This window comes from Cervus canadensis, chromosome 1 (genome assembly GCF_019320065.1).
Source record: "Cervus canadensis isolate Bull #8, Minnesota chromosome 1, ASM1932006v1, whole genome shotgun sequence".
NCBI lineage: Eukaryota > Metazoa > Chordata > Mammalia > Artiodactyla > Cervidae > Cervus > Cervus canadensis.
Window position 1 is genome coordinate 6,090,255 of NC_057386.1, and position 17,429 is coordinate 6,107,683.

Consider the following 17,429-nt stretch of genomic DNA (forward strand, 5'->3'; position numbering starts at 1 on the left):
CAGTTCTTGAGGTGGTAGCCTATTCTGTTCTACCCTCTCCTGGCAGAGGATTAAAGCCTCTTCCTCTTTCTTCCAAACTCTGTCTCCGTATTTTTTATTCGCTGGGCAGAGAAAGCGGAGATTTTGGTGGCAACCAAAGGACCCAGGATGGGAGAAATCCGCTGGTGGACGAGCGTGGGTTGGGAAAGCTGGGGGATGTCATAGAGTTTAACACGAGCCACCGTGAGGACCAGGAATAGGGGTGGAGTCAGGAAATAAACAAGAGGAGAGGCTGGCCGAGCAGGGCTCCATTGCCTGAGAAGTGCACATACACGATGCCTGGTGACAAACTTTTTATTTAAGAGAGACAGGCCACTCGATGACGCATGGTTTGGTCGGCTTCTCCCTTCCACTTCAAGCTGCCCTCTCCGCCCCCACGCAGGAGTTTTGCCCGCACGGCTGTCCAGCGGACAAGCAGAAGCCACCCCAAGAAGCCATTCAACAGCTAGGTCAGGGCTGTGGTCAGACAAGGGCATGCGGCCAGGCTGGATGGTGGCCTCGTACAGGCCTCCGAACTGTGGCCCTGACCTTGCTGCCCCAGGGCCGAGCTCTACAGGATTCCCGTGGCCCAGGGCAAGCCAGCAGCACCCGGGGGACAGGTGCAGGGGCCTAAGGCTCCCCAGTAGGTTCTCCATTGAGGGGTTTCCCCCTGCCCCCCGACACTCCTCCAAAGGAGGAGTTGTCATAGCAACAGCCGATCGAAGCCAGGCAGCTCAGGAGTCTGAGTCGTGAGGACTGCCCCTTATTCTGGGTAGTAGCTTGTGTCAGAGACGGTGGCTGTCAATTCCCGCCCTCCTTATAGGTACACACCGCTCCCCTCTCAAGAGCTAGAGTCCATTTCTCCACGGGCTTGTGGCCACACTGCCTTGTGGCTGCTTTGACTGACAGGATATGGCACAAGCGATGCTGAGCCAACTCTCGAGAGGACTGGCCATTTCTTTTTTCTTTAAAAAAAAAAAATTATTTATCTGCCACACCTGGTTTTAACTTCGAGGTCTTCAATCTTTGTTGTGGCATGCTGGATCTTTAGTTGTGGGCATGTAGGATCTACTTCTCAGATCAAGGATGGGACCTGGGCCCCCTGTGTTGGGAGCATAGAGTCTTAGCCACTGGAACAGCATGGAAGTTCCAAGACTGGGTATTTCCACCTGCTTTTGGAGTTGTGAAAGTGAAGTGAAAAGTGTTAGTCGCTCAGTCGTGTCTGACTTTGCAGCCCCATGGCCTATAGCCCCCCAGGCTCCTTTATCCATCGGAGTCTCCAGGCAAGAATACTGGAGTGGGTTGCCATGCCCTTCTCCAGGGGATCTTCCCACTCCGGGGATCGAACCTGGGTCTCCTGCTTTGCAGGCCGAGTCTTTACTGTCTGAGCCGCCAGGGAAGCCCCTTGGAGCTGTGAGCTGCCACTTAAGAAGCTGGGCCGTCCCCCTGGACAGAGAGGCTACGTGGGGGTGGGCCCTGACCACCCGACATCCCGTCCAGGGGGGCCTTCAGACGACCGCGGCCCCGGCTGCTCCCTCATTACAGCTGCACAGAGGCCCCCACCCCATGGTCGAGTGAGAACGGGCCAGCGGAACCCTGTCAAGCCGCACAACGTTGAGAGATCAAAAGACTGCTTTAAAGCTACTACATTTGGGGGTAGCTTGTTTACAAAGCTCTCAGTGGTAGGAATACCCTGAAAGAGTCACCCAGTCTTATTCACTGGCTACTTCAGGGCAAAAGAAAGCCCCTCCAAAACACCCAGACTCCAAGCCCACGGTCCCTCACTGATGATTCCACCCACCCAATGGGCTCCCTTGGTGGTAACTGGCCTTGGGAACAGGGCTGAGTTGATGGGAGGTGCTGCTCTTTCTAGGGTTGGTAGGAAACCTTTACATTAAAATCAACAAATATTTGTCAAGCAGCTAGGAGGTTCATGGCACTCTGAAGAGCTCAGAGAGACATACGACACTGCTTATTTGAAGAGCATTAAACAGCTTAGCGAGCAAGCTACCTTATTGAACCTCATTTCACCCGTGACGACGGTGAAAGGAGAGAGGCTGGCATGATTCATTCTGTTATTGAACAAGAAAACACACACAAGACCACACAGATAGAAGTGGCAGGGCCAGGGCTGGGAGCCAGGGCACCTGACTGCCCATCCCCAGGCCGCCTTTGCACAGCACGTTATTGTCTGTGAACCTTTTGGATAGCGGTCTGGGGTGGGTCAGGCCCTTCTCAGGTCAAAAGAACAAAACACTGGAGAAGAGAAAGTGACCCCAGGTTCCCTGTTCATGTTATGATTACAGACCCTGAAGTCACTTTCCTGGGTTCTGCCCTTGGACTGCCCAGGTGGCGCTGGTGGTAAAGAACCCACCTGCCAAATACAGGAGACATAAGAGATGCGGGCTGCATCCCTGGGTCAGGTAGATCCCCTGAAGAAGGGAATGGCAGCCCACTCTGGTATTCTTGCCTGGAGAATCCCATGGACAGAGGAGCCTGGTTTGCTACAGTCCATGGGTTCGCAAAGAGTCAGACAGGACTGAAGCTGACTTAGCCTGCTCGCACATCCTTGGTTGTAACAATGTGGCAGTTGCTTACCTTGCTCAGCCTATCTCTCTGTGAAGGGGAATGCTCTCTCTCTTCTGCAGAGAGCTGCTGTGAGCCCGGGGAGAGGGCGAGCATTTGTGAATGGCAGAGCAGGAGGAAGCGGCCCCTGTAATGCTGGAAACTAAGTCACAAACCACAAGCTCTCTGCCTCACTCTGCATGAATGCACTGACCTCCCCCGGCAGCCATGCTGTGAGGAAGCCCAAACCAGCCCACAGAGGGGGAACTGCCCAGACAAGCCCTTCCTGAATTCCTAACCCAGAAGAAACACAGGAGATGCTTGTTGCTTGAAGTCACTATATTTAGGGGTTATTTGCTGCATAGCAACAGATAACCAGAACCGGTGGGGTTGGGGCTGGGGGAGTTAGTGGGTTGAATGGCATTTATCTCTCCCCTTCTCCTCTACTGGAAAAAAAAAAAAAAGATACGTCCATTTGGAACTTTTGGAATAAGGATCTTTGCAGATTTAATTAAGATAAACATCTTGAGGGAGTCCCCTAGAGGTCCAGTGGTTCCGACTTGGTGCTTTCACTCTGCCGTGACCAGAGTTCAATCCCTGGTTGGGTAACTGAGACCTCGGAAGCCCTACCGAATGGGCAGGAAAAAAAAGATAAAGATCTTGAAACGAGATCATCCTGAATTGGGATGGGCCCTCCATCCAGTGACAAGTGTCCTTCTAAGAGACAGAAAAGAAGACACAGAGAGTCAGGTCATGTGAAGCCAGAGTCAGAGACTAGAATGAGGCTGTCACCAGCCAAGGAGTGCCTGGAGCCCCCCGGAGCTATAAAAGGAAAGGGAAGAAAGAAAGATAAATAAAAATAAGAGTCAAGGAGGGATCCTCTCCCAGGAGCCGTCAGCGGGTGCCTGAGCCACAAGGGGTTACTTGTTGCTTTCTGAACCCACCAAGACCCCACAGCCTCCAGGTCTCCTCTCATGCTTGGAATTCCTTTCCATCCTGCCCTTGCATTCCTTTCATTGTTCCCAGTCCAGCTCAGATCTCACCTCTTCTCTTACTCTCTCCTGGATTCCCGCACCCTCGTCCCCAGCATCCGTGGAGTCCCCTGGCTTCATCCCCAAGGTCCTGGTGCACTTCTGTGACTATCACCCCGCATCTCAGTGACTGTTGTCATTGATCTCATTGATTAGATTATGCGTGTCTGAAGGCAGAGACTGACTCGGTTTCCTTTACACCCTGCCTCTTGCACACACTTATCCAGCGTGTATCTGAAGACACGTGCCTGAGGAATCAGGAGGCTAGGGCAGAAAGGGTCCTGAAGGGATTTGCTGGAGGAGACTAATCAGAGGCAGGGCTGTGACGGGAAAGCCCTTCCCTCCTGGCGTTTTTCTTGCACGTTGACCAGCGGTGGGTTTGGCTTCAGAGTCGGTGAGCCCAGGAATGAGGGACTGAGCTGTGTTTCTTGAGGGGCGCCGGGACTCTGCCAGGAGACAATTTTTAGAGACACAGTGGCTTCAGAAACAGAGGGAGGAGACGTGGGCTGCGGAGATGTGTGGGGAAGTCAGGAGAGAAGGTTCTGGAGTAGAAGCAGCCTCTGGGAAACGTTAGACACAAAGTCTGTGGCCAGAATCTAGAATCCACTGGAATCCATGAGGAAGTTCCAATGACAGGACCTGGGAAAATGGCCAAGACATCAGGGACTTTTAAAGTGACCTTGAGACTTCCCTGGTAATACAGTGGTTAAAAATCTGAGCTACCAATGCAGGAGATGTGAGTTTGATCCCTGCTCAGGGAACTAAGATCCCACATGCCATGCGATGCAGCCAAAAAAGTAAAATAAAATAAAAAATAAAGTGCCCTAAAGAATTGTCCCTGTGCTGACATCACAATGCTGACTAGGCTGGCCATTCTAACCACTGGCTCCCATCACTGTTACTCCCACCAGCACCACTGTGATCTAAGACGATGCTTATTCCTATGTACAGGGTTTTACACATTACATAGCATGTGCCGGGGGTTGAATTAAGCCCCTCCACACCCCAAAAAGAGATATAGTGAAGTCCTAATACCTGGCAGCTGTCAAGGTGACCCTCTTTGGAAACAGAATTTTGCAGATGTTATCAAGTTAAGATGAAGTTATATTGGATGAGATTCCATCCAATCTGGGCTTCCCTGATGGCTCAGTCAGTAAAGAATCCTCCTGCAATGCAGGAGATCCGGATTTGATCTCTGGGTCGGGAGGATCTCCTGGAGAAGGAAATGGCAACCCACTCGAGTATTCTTGCCTGGGAAATCTCATGGACAGAGGAGCCTGGCAAGCTATAGTCCACGTGGTCGCAAAGAGTCAGACATGACTGAAGTAACTAGATCACTACCACGTGTCAATCCAGTGTGACAATGTCCTTATAAGAAAACCATGTGGGGACTTTCCTGGTGGTCTAATGGGTACAACTCCATGTTCTCAATGCAGGGGTACAGGTTTGATCCCTGGTGGGGCATGGCATGCCCCAGCATGCCATGGGGCAGCCAAAACAAAAAAAAAAACTTCCAAAGATTGCCAGCGACCACCAGTTGCTGGAAGAGACACGGACGACTCTGTCCCGGGAGCCACAGAGAGCCCAGGGCTCACCTGACTTTGGACTTCCAGCCCCAGGACTGTGAGAAGACACACTCCTGTGTGTGAAGCCACTGTCTCTGTGATTCAGCAGCCCTGGGAAACTCACTCCGCACGTTGACATCAGTCTCTTAATTTGATCCTCCCAACCACCCAGTTCCTTCCTATATGTTACTATCTGTGATAGCCAGCCTCCAAGATGGCCCCAGTGGTCCTGCTGCAGCAGAGGGAACTCTTTCCAGGGCCTGAGAGTGGGCTCTGGTCTACCACTTGGAAATGAATTGTCTAAGGAGACACATGAGCTGACAAGAAAGAGACTTTATTGGGAAGGGGCCTGGGGCAGAGAGCAGCAGGGTAAAGGAACCCAGGAGAACTGCTCTGCCTCGTGGCTCACAGTCGTGGGTTTTATGGTGATGGGATTCGTTTCTGGGTTTTCTTTGGCCAATCATTCTGACTTAGAGTCCTTCCTGGTGGTGCATGCATTGCTCAACCAGATGGATACCATCGAGAGGGACTCTGGGAGGTGGCAGGACATGTGGCAGATAGGTCAGATGTAAAGAATGCCTGAAATGCGGGAGACCTGGGTTCGATCCCTGAGTTGGAAAGATCCCCTGGAAGAGGGGATGGCAACCCACTCCCGTATTCTTGCCTGGGAAATCCCATGGACAGAGGAGCCTGGTGGGCTACAGTCCGTGGGGAGGCAAAGAGTCGGACAGGACTGCGACTAACACACAGGACATGTATTATCTCCTGACCTTTCCTGAACTCTTCTGGTTGTTGGTGACTTATTAGTTCTGTGGTCCTTATCAGGACCTCAGGCAGTAAAATAACTCATGCAAATGATTACTCTGGTGCCTGGCCAGGGTAAGCAGTTTCAGTGACTGTGTTTCCCCAAACAGTCCCACCCCCTGACAGTCACCTGTCTGGGTAGTTCCCTTCCACACTGAATAAGGCTGACCTGCATACCTGTAAGCAGATAGTGTTAGGGTCCCTGGAGAAAGAGAACCAGGCCCAGCTTTCTCGATGGAAGTCTTTTTTTTTTTTCTTGGCTGGGCCGCCTGATATGGGATGTGGGATCTTAATTCCCTGACCAGGGATTGAACCAAACCTGTGTCCCCTGCAGTGGAAACGTGGAATCTTAACCACTGGACCACCAGGGAAATCCCAAAAAGTCATTTTTGGCCTAACCCATTTTGTGATCTACGCCTGGTCACAGTCCTTGCCTCTGAGCAGGTCTCAGTAATTAATGGTCTTCAGGGAACAAAGGAAAGCAGAAACAAAGGACTATTTTCAAGCAAGAGAATTAATAATAACAAAGATAATGCATCAGTTGTAAAGACTCCCAGTTCTCTTTCAATGGTAAAGATTAGTCTGAAGTATTCACAGATCAAGGGCCCTGAACTGAACTGAAGGGGCGACAATGACTTTTTTCTGACTGTCGTGACTTCAATCAACTAAAGCCTGGACTCTGTCCTCTGCTGCCCAAGCCCCTTCATGAATATGCATGTTCAGTTCAGTCACTCGGTCACGTCCCACTCTTTGCGACCCCATGAACCGCAGCCCGCCAGGCCTCCCTGTCCATCACCAACTCCCAGAGTCCACCCAAACCCATGTCAGTCGAGTCGGTGATGCCATCCAACCGTCTCATCCTCTGTTGTCCCCTTCTCCTCCTGCCCTCAATCTTTCCCAGCATCAGGGTCTTTTCCAATGAGTCAGCTCTTTGCATCAGGTGGCCAAAGTATTGGAGTTTCAGCTTCAACATCAGTCCTTCCAATGAACACCCAGCACTGATTTCCTTGAGGATTGACAGGTTGGATCTCCTTGCAGTCCAAGGGACTCTCAAGAGTCTTCTCCAACACCACAGTTCAAAAGCATCAATTCTTCTGCGTTCATGTACCCTTAGCTTAAAAAAAAAAAAAAAAACAAAAACCCTGTCACTAAGTCCTGTCTGACTCTTTGTGATCCCATGGACTGTAGCCTGCCAGGCTCCTCTGTCCATGGGATTTCCCGGGCAAGAATACTGGAGTGTGTTGCCATTTCCTTCTCCAGGTGATCTTACCTGGCCTAGTGATAGAACCCCTGTCTCCTATGTCTCCTGCATTGCAGGCAGATTCTTTACCCACTGAGCCATCACGGGAAGCCCACTTAGCTTAAAACTTCTACAGATTTGTTGTTCAGAGAGACACTGCTTTGGGAAAGATCCCAGGTGTTCTCTTTACCTGCTGCAAGTAATAAATTCTTTCTTCTTTGGCTTGGTTGTGTCTTTTGGCTCAAACACCCACCAAGAGGCGAACTCAGTTTTTGGATAACATAACCAATAAGATCTTGCAGAAATAACAGTGCATGCCTTCTCTGGATCAGTCACTGGGTTCAGTTTCTGCCTTGCTCTCTCTTGGAACGCTGGCACTGGGAAAAGCCCAGAGCCCAAGGCCACTCGGTCTGTGGCGAGTTCATGTGATAAGGAACTGAGACCTCCAGCCAACAATCAGCCCCACATGAGGGCACTGTCGTGGGAGCAGATCCCGCAGCCCCAGTTCTGCTGTGATGAAATAGGAAGGAAGGGGGCAGGGCACAACCTTTGAAAGAATGACAGAGCCCGAGGACACAACACAATACAGACTGTACACTGTCACCCTGCTTATTTAACTTGTGTGTAGAGCACATCACGAGAAATGTCGGGCTGGATGAAGCACAGCTGGAATCAAGTTTGCTGGGAGAAGTATCAATCACCTCAGATACCCAGATGACACCACCCTCATGGCAGAAAGCAAAGAGGAACTGAGGAGCCTCTTGACAAAAGTGAAAGAGGAGGGAGGAAAAGCCGGCTTAAAACTCAACATTCAAAAAGCTAAGATCATGGCATCCTGTCCCATCACTTCATGCAAATAGATGGGGACAGAATGGAAACAGTGACAGACTTTATTTTCTTAGGCTCCAAAATCACTGCAGATGGTGACTGCAGCCCCGAAGTTAAAAGACACTTGCTCCTTGGAGGAAAAGCTGAAACTGTTTACCGCAGATTGGGACTCGAACCCATGTGCTAGGATTGAACCTAGCCAAAACCCTGCTTGGGACTCAAACCCAGACAAAACCCACAGTACCTGGTTTCAGAACCTAATGAAGCTCAGGTACTTGATGTCTCATCATAGAAGGAATTTAGTGGGAGACAAAGTGATAGGGAAGAAATGGATTTATTCAGATACAGCGAGAAACACACTCCACAGACAGAGTGTGGGCCATCGCAGAGGGCGAATGCGGCCGTGAAATTTGCCGTGGTTAGTTTTTATAGGCTGGGAAAGATTGAAGGCAGGAGGAGAAGGGGACGACAGAGGATGAGATGGTTGGATGGCATCACCGACTCAATGAGTTTGAGTAAGCTCCAGGAGTTGGTGATGGACCGGGAGGCCTGGAGTGCTGCAGTCCATGGGATTGCGAAGAGTCAGACACAACTGAGTGACTGAACTGAACTGAATTTCATATGCTAATGAGCAGGCATGTGCCCCGACCAGTAACGCTGAAGAAGCTGACGTTGAATGGTTCTATGAAGACCTACAAGACCTTTTAGAACTAACACCCAAAAAAGATGTCCTTTTCATTACAGGGGACTGGAATGCAAAAGTAGGAAGTCAAGAGACACCTGGAAGAACAGGCAGATTTGGCCTTGGAGTATGGAATGAAGCAGGGCAAAGGCTAATAGAGTTTTACCAAGAGAACACACTGGTCATAGCAAACACCCTCTTCCAACAACAGAAGAGAAGACTCTACACATGGACATCACCAGATGGTCAACACCAAAATCAGAGTGATTATATTCTTTGCAGCCAAAGATGGAGAAGCTCTATACAGTCAGCAAAAACACGACCGGGAGCTGACTGTGGCTCAGATCATGAACTCCTTATTGCCAAATTCGGACTTAAATTGGAGAAAGTAGGGAAAACCACTAGACCATTCAGGTAGACCCAAATCGAATCCCTTATGACTATACAGTGGAAGTGAGAAATAGATTTAAGGGACTAAATCTGATAGACAGAGTGCCTGATGAACTATGGACGGAGGTTCATGACACTGTACAGGCGACAGGGATCAAGACCATCCCCATGGAAAAGAAATGCAAAAAAGCAAAATGGCTGTCTGAGGAGGCCTTACAAATAGCTGTGAAAAGAAAGGAAGCAAAAAGCAAAGGAGAAAAGGAAAGATATTCCCATTTGAATGCTGAGTTCCAAAGAAGAGCAAGGAGAGATAAGAAAGCCTTCCTCAGCGATCAATGCAAAGAAATAGAGGAAAACAACAGAATGGGAAAGACTAAAGATCTCTTCAAGAAAATTAGAGATACCAAGGGAACATTTCCTGCAAAGATGAGCTCGATAAAGGACAGAAATGGTATGGACCTAACAGAAACAGAAGATATTAAGAAGAGATGGCAAGAATACACAGAAGAACTGTACAAAAAAGATCTTCACGATCCAGATAATCATGATGGTGTGATCACTCTCCTAGAGTCAGACATCCTGGAATGTGAAGTCAAGTGGGCCTTAGAAAGCATCACTACGAACAAAGCTAGTGGAGGTGATGGAATTCCAGTTGAGCTATTTCAAATCCTGAAAGATGATGCTGTGAAAGTGCTGCACTGAATATGCCAGCAAATTTGGAAAACTCAGCAGTGGCCACTGGACTGGAAAAGGTCAGTGTTCATTCCAATCCCAAAGAATGATCAAACTATTGCAAAATTGCACTCATCTCACACGCTAGTAAAGTAATGCTCAAAATTCTCCAAGTCAGGCTTCAACAATACGTGAACTGTGAACTTCCAGATGTTCAAGCTCATTTTAGAAAAGGCAGAGGAACCAGAGATCAAATTGCCAACATCTGCTGGATCATCGAAAAAGCAAGAGAGTTTCAGAAAAACATCTATTTTTGAGTTATTGACTATGCCAAAGCCGTTGACTGTGTGGATCACAATAAACTGTGGAAAATTCTGAAAGAGATGGGAATACCAGACCACCTGATCTGCCTCTTGAGAAACCTATATGCAGGTCAGGAAGCAACAGTTAGAAATGGACATGGAACAACAGACTGGTTCCAAATAGGAAAAGGAGTATGTCAAGGCTGTATATTGTCTCGCTGCTTATTTAACTTATATGCAGAGTACATCATGAGAAATGCTGGGCTGGAAGAAGCACAAGCTGGAATCAAGATCGCCGAGAGAAATATAAATAACCTCAGATATGCAGATGACACCACCCTTATGGCAGAAAATGAAGAGGAACTAAAAAGCCTCTTGATGAAAGTGTAAGAGGAGAGTGAAAAAGTTGGCTTAAAGCTCAACGTTCAGAAAACAAAGATCATGGCATCTGGTCCCATCACTTCATGGGAAATAGATGGGGAAACAGTGGAAACAGTGTCAGACTTTATTTTTCTGGGCTCCAAAATCACTGCAGATGGTGATTGCAGCCATGAAATTAAAAGATGCTTACTCCTTGGAAGGAAAGTTATGACCAACCTCAATAGCATATTAAAAAGCAGAGATATTACTTTGTCAACAAAGGTCTGTCCAGTCAAAGCTATGGTTTTTCCAGCGGTCATGTATGGATGTGAGAGTTGGACTGTGAAGAAAGCTGAGTACCAAAGAATACTCTTTGAGAGTCCCCTGGACTGCAAGGAGATCCAACCAGTCCATCCTAAAGGAGATCAGCCCTGGGTGTTCATTGGAAGGACTGATGCTGAAGCTGCAGCTCCAATACTTTGGCCATCTGATGGGAAGAACTGACTCACTGGAAAAGACCCTGATGCTGGGAAAGACTGAAGGCAGGAGGAGAAGGGGACAACAGAGGATGAAACGGTGGGATGGCATCACCAAGCCAATGGACATGAGTTGGAGCAAACTCCGGGAGCTGGTGATCGACAGGGAAGCTTGGCATGCTGCAGTCCACGGGGTGGCAAAGAGTTGGACACGACTGAGCAACTGAACTGAACTGACCCGAGGGCACAACAGAAACTGATTAGAATCATATGAGTCCCAAGATGGCAGACAAGTCAACTTCAACTAGACCTCGATCCTCAATATATGCTCATCATAATGCATCAGCAAGCCAAATGACACACCCAAAGTCGCTTTGATAGTTCCAAGGCCAGCCATCAAAGACCAAAAGGTGGGCGGCGGCGCAATTCCCTGGAAATCTCCACCCCTTCCCTAAAATAGTTGGAATAATCCTCCCACTCATTAGCTTATGAGATTACCCAGACCATAACAGCTAACCACACCACATTTCAAGGCCACACTAACTCTCTGCAATGGCCCACACTCTGGCTGCTTCTCACTAAATAAATCCACTTCTTACCTATCACTCTGTCTCTTACTGAATTCTTTCTGCGATGAGATATCAAGAATCTGAGCTTCATTAGGTACCAAAATGTGGTCTGTGATCTCAGTCAGAAGACTGTAGGTTCTGGCTGGGTTCAAGTACCAGCCTCATGGGTTTGAGTCCCAAACCAGGTTTTGGCTGAGATCGAGACCCAGCATGTGGGTTCAAGCCTTAATCTGCGGTGAACGATTTCAACCAGATGAATCTGCCGCCCCAGCCAACATCTTGGCTGCAGTCTCATGAGAAACTCCAGACCAGATCTCCTAGGTAATCCATTCCTTGATCCCTGACTCCTGGATACAGAGCCATAACAAATACTTATTGCTTTTAAGCCACTAGATTTCACAGGACAGCAAATACGCCAGGCTCCTCTATCCATGGGATTTCCCAGGCAAGAATACTGGAGTGGATTGTCATTTCCTTCTCCAGGGGATCTTCTGGACCCAGAGATCCAACCCGCAGCTCCTTCGTTGGCAGGCAGGTTCTTTACCACAGAGCAGCCAGAGTAAGCATTAGCTATTGTTATTATCGAGTCTTCATGGCTGTACCACCAGCTACTCAGTGATCAGGCTGAGTCCTGGACCCGGGTTTCCTGACTCCCTGCCTAGCGCTCATAGTTTAACTGAAGGGCTGGGGAAGTCAGATGCTCTGTGAGTCTGTAATTTCTATCCCTCTCTCCCCCAGCAGCCGGTTGTTTCAGCTGCAAGCACCATCAACAGCTGGCTGCACACGTTGTGCGAGGGGTGGGAGACAGCCCGTGGGGGCCAGGCTGTAGCTCTTGTCCGGGGCCCTGGGGAGACCCCCTCAGTCTTTGCAGGAGAAGCATCAGAAACGCAGCGGCAGACTGGGCCCCCCTCTGAGGGGCTGTTCGAGGCCACATTTCACTGCCAGGGTGGGTCTAAGAACTGGAACGAGTCTTTGTTTTCAGCCCTGGTTAGGAATGGCCCGAGAGCGAGCAGGACAACTGTTTTGAAATGCAATACAGTATTAGGGCGAAAGGGCTGTCGGGAGGAAATCTCGGTGCCCGGCTGCTTTCGTTCAAGCAGATCAAAATGACCTTGGACGAGCAGAGGTCCGGGAACCACGGGCTCCCTCTAGGAGAAGTCCCCACTCCCCTTCTTCCCCCTTAAGTTAGTGGCTCCTACCTCCACCTGAGAGCAGCAAACAGCAAATGCTTGTAGTGAAATGAGGCAATGGGGGAAAAAAAAGAAATAAGAAAAAGCAGTGGCATTTGAAATTTCCTTCTGAATGAGCAGTATCATCTATGAAAATTGGATGCAAAGAATCTGCAGGTGTGCCTCCTCATGGCAAGTGGAGCCCTCTGGGAAACATCAAGGGAGGTTACTGGGCGTGGTTTCCCCAAGAATTTCACTAAAGAGTGGTAGAATATACCCCAAAATACGCCTCTCAGGCACAGGGACTATTCTGAGAAACAGCACACGCAGGAGAAACTCTGAAGGCAGAGCCACAATTACCCTTTGGCAAGGGAAATTCCTATTTATGAAAGAAATCGCCATTTGCAGAGGCGTCTTCCTCTCCCTGCCAGGAAGAAGATGGCAACTCTAAATCCTGACAGTCTTATCAATGGAGGAGGTGTTGACAGAAAACTGCGTAACCTTCCTCTTGTGGATCCTGCCTTTCTTGGTTACGTCCCCCTAAGCAGTCTCCCTCACACCGCTCTTTTGTCTTAAGCGGAAGACAGCAAGTCAGAATTCTGAGCTACCTCTTTGAGTTACTCACTTTCCCCTCTGGTTATGCCCACATGTGTGAGCTTCCCCGATGGCTCAGTAGGTAAAGAATTGGCCTGCAAAGCAGGAGATTTAGGAGAAGACGCAGGAGACCAAGGTTTGATTCCTGGGTTGGGAAGCTCCCCTGGAGAAGGAAACGGAAACCCACTCTAGGATTCTTGCCTGGAGAAATCCTATGGACAGAGGAGTCTGGTGGGCGACAGTCCATGCGGGTCCCAAAGAGTGGGACACCACTGAGCATGGACACATCCCCCGTGTGGACACAAGCTGTGCTGCTGCTGCTGCTAAGTCGCTTCAAAGTCGTGTCTGACTCTTAGCGACCCCATGGACCGCAGCTTACCAGGCTCCTCCGTCCGTGGGATTCTCCAGGCAAGAGTACTGGAGTGGGTTGCCATTGCCTTCTCCAGTACACAAGGTGTACATGTTAATAAATGTGTCCCGTGTGTGTGTCTTTCGTTACAGAGTTTACAGCAGAACTTAGGAGAGCGGAGGGAAACTTACTCTTTCCTCCTCTCTTTCACTTTGACCTAAGATGTCCCATGACAGCATCCAAGGCCTTCACTTGAGCTGCTTGCTTTTTCTCTGAAGCTCTACCAGGTCCAAAAGGAGGAGTCTAGGTGAGAATGTTACTGAATCCAAGCTCAGGGCAGGAGATGAGGTGTTGAGGCAAGAAATAGCGAATCCATTCGACTTTATTCAGAAAGCCAGGCATCCGAGAAGATGGCAGATTCGTGTCCTAGAGTACCATCTTATCGGAGTCTTTGATGCCAGTTTCTTTTATAAAACAGAGAGGGGGAGGAGATGAGGAAGTAAACAGGCTGTAAGTCTTGCAGAATATCTGCTGGCTTGGTCAGCATCGGGGACAGGATGTGTTAATTTCTTCTTTTCTGCAGTCATTCACAGGTGGGCAGGGTTCCCCAGGCAGGCCATTATGTATGGTGACAGCTATAGACAGCATCCTATCTAACAAAAGCCATCGAGAGCAAAAGTAAAGTGAAAGAAACGGATCCAACATGAAGTCAGATTCCATTCTCCCCTGTTTACAAGAAGGGGCAAGACCAGACACCAACAGAAAATAATTCAACCATAACTGCCTCTGATCTCCAGGGAAAGGAAGCCCTGAAAAGTATTTCTTTGGGGGCTGGCTCACATTTTCTTGCCTTCTGCTCCCTTCCCACCTCTGGGATCCTCATCTTTCAACAGGCAAGAGTCCAGGGGCTTCCGTTTATGGGTCAGGCCAATGCCCGTCATGACAACATCATCCCCCCAAGGGCTCCACGCCTTAACGCACTCTCCTCACTTCACTCCCCAAGAAAACTCAGCTCCCAGGAGGGCGTGCATTTAATCAGGCAGCTCTGCGATCATTTACTCTCCAGTCATCTGCTTCTCCACTCCTGAGCCCCAGTTCTGCTCATCGCTTATGTTCCTGGGAAGTATTTGCTTGTCTCCAAGACAGATTTGTATTTCAGTGGCTCTCAAATTCTATTAGACACAACAATCACTTGGAGAACTTCCTAAAATCAGAGTCTGAAAAAAAAAAAACACACAGAAAAATAAAATACAGAGTCTGAAAAAGAAAATACAGAGCCTGGGTAGATTCATAAGACCTACCTTTTTTTTTTTATATTAGAATATAGTTGATTAATGTTGTGATAGTTTCAACGGCAGAGCAAAGTGATCCTATACAAATACAAGTATCCATTCTTTTTCAAATTCTTTTCTCATTTGTTTAGTTGTTAAGTCCCACCCGACCCTCTGCGACCCTATGAACCACAGCACTCCTGGCTCCTCCGCCCTCCGCTATCTCCCGGAGTTTGCTCAAATTCTTGTCCATTGAGTCAGTGATGCTATCTAACCCTTACAGAATGTTAAGCGGAGTTCCCCGTGTTATAGAAAATGTATAGTCTTGATAGTACGCCTCAGGCTATGATCAACTCCAGGATAACTTTAGGTTATCTTAAACGCAGGAACCATGCCTCTAATTGGAATGATCTCAGACCTGGCTGGAAAATATTCGGGACAGGAGCACCAAACAAAGCGAGAGAAGCCCAGCAGTGACTTCCGGACCCTCGGTCACGCCTTCAGCACAGGAGAGCCAAAGCGTGGACGCGCCACAGCGGGACAGGAAGCTGCACCACTCTCCTTTTCTGGAACGCATCCCTCCTGGATGCCCTCTGCGCTTCCCACTCTGGCCCCAGCCTCCTGTTGCAGGAGGGGGACTCCTTCCAGAGCTGGGCTCCTGTCTATAATACTTGGAAATGACTTGCCCGAGCAGACCACACGCTGACAAAGCAAGAGACGTTACTGGGAAGGGGCGCCTGGGTGGAGAGCTGGCGGGTCAGGGAACCCCGAAGAACTGCTCTGCTCTTGGAGTCTTGGGTTTTATGGTGATGGGATTAGTTTGGGGGTTGTCTCAGGCCAATCACTCTGACACAGGGGCCTTCCTGGTGGCGTGTGCCCCGCTCAGCCAAGACGGACCCCATCCAGAAGGGTTCGGGGAGGTCGGTAGGACATATGGACTGGTGTCTCTTCTCTCCTTTTGACCTTTCCCGAATTCTTCCAGTGGTAGCTTGTGAGTTCCGCATTGCTTACCAGGACCTCCTGTTTTAAGGTAACTCATGCAAAGTGATTCTATCTTGCCTGGCCAGCGTGGGTGGTGTCGGTCAGTGGTTCCTCTAACACTTATGCTCATCTTCCAATGACCCTCATCCCCTGAAAGCAGGGAACCTGCCCCCCTGGCTGTGGCAACACAGAAGCCTCCACGGACCATCTGTGCTGTTTGCGTTTGGCCTCTATTCCACTTTCCTCTCCTCATAGCTGACTTGAACAATTCTTGACTTAACCTTGGTTCTCAAAGGCAGTGTGCATCATTAATCATATTTGGGGGTGGGGAGCAGAGATTTTTTAAAAACAGGCATTTAGTCTTCTTCTTGGTTAGAGACCAAAATTCCAGAGTTCAGAATGGGGCCCAGAAATCTGCTTTTTAAACAAACACAACAAACTCTGAAGCTGCGCGCTTAAGTTTGGGAAAGCCTAAAGAGCTTTGCCTCCATTTTCATGAGCTGCTTTCTCCTTACACAGACGGGCAGAGGAGGGAGATGAGCCTGGGACAAGAAGGTCCCAAATCACCGGACCCTCTGGCCAGGGGTGCTTAAATCTGTGGTTTCCTGTCATCTCTACAGCAAAGAGCAGGGGAGTAGGGGCAGGAATTGTGACCCCATTTTACATATGAGCAAGTTCTTGCTCTTTGGACAACTCTGATGGGAAAAATCTCCCTGCAAGGCGGGAGACTCAGGTTCAATCTCTGGGTCGGGAAGATTTGGAGAAGGGAATGACAACCCATTCCAGTATTTTTGCCTGGAGAATCCCATGGGCAGAGGAACCTGGTGGGCTACAGTCCACAGGGTCACAAAGAGTCAGACACGACCAAGTGATTAACACACACACTCATACATACTGCTCCTTCCAGCTCTAAAACTCTATGATCCCATGGCAGGAAGTCAGAGAGCCAAGCTTAAGCTGTATGTCCCTCACTTGTGACCTTAGGGAGGCTCCCCCAGCCTGGCCTCCAGTTCCCACACGGAGGCTGGGCATTGTTTCAGGAGGCTTCTCGGAGGGCTCTCCCCAGACAGGTTAATCACGGGGGCTTAACTTTGTGGTAAATTGGTTTCGATTATGACTCTAATCTGTTGTCAGCCAAACTCAGTCTTCATACTTGATTGTTTTACACTATATAAGCAAGTCTTCCAGGGTCAACTCAAGAAAGAAGGAAGGAAGGAAAGGAAGGAGGAGGAAGGGAGGGCAGGAGGGAAGGAAGGAAGGCGGCTTTCAGAGACCTACCACTGGGTTTAACCTGAGCCACTGCATCAGAATGCAGGGATGGGTTAACGTCGCGGGGTGGGTGGTTACATCGCGGACAAAAAAACTAACGGAAAACGACCACGGGTCGTGGGTGTGAGTGACAGCAAGAATGAAGGCCGTCGTCTCGGAGGGCTGAAGAATAGATCGTGTACGCCAGGCCCCACTTTAGCAAAACCACAGCTGCTATTAAGACCCTCAAATGCACCATCAGTGGTTCTGAACTTGGCGTCCTGACCGAACTCTGCCTTGTCATCAGAGGGGAGG

At 49.2% G+C, this 17,429-nt stretch overlaps 1 long non-coding RNA gene across 4 annotated transcripts in view; it reads right to left on the minus strand.

Moving 5' to 3' along the window:
- LOC122433298 overlaps positions 1-17,429 on the minus strand; it is a 39,612-nt gene that overhangs the window by 14,230 nt on the left and 7,953 nt on the right. Inside the window, exons 2-3 of one of the 4 annotated variants that reach the window (XR_006267085.1) lie at positions 13,806-14,831; positions 235-1,190 (exon numbers count right to left, since the gene is read on the minus strand). This is a non-coding gene — a long non-coding RNA (uncharacterized LOC122433298). Of the gene's footprint in view, positions 1-234; positions 1,191-1,321; positions 4,254-7,033; positions 7,098-13,805; positions 14,832-17,429 lie in introns of those variants that run through there. The other 3 variants (XR_006267078.1, XR_006267086.1, XR_006267080.1) reach the window with 3 other exon arrangements.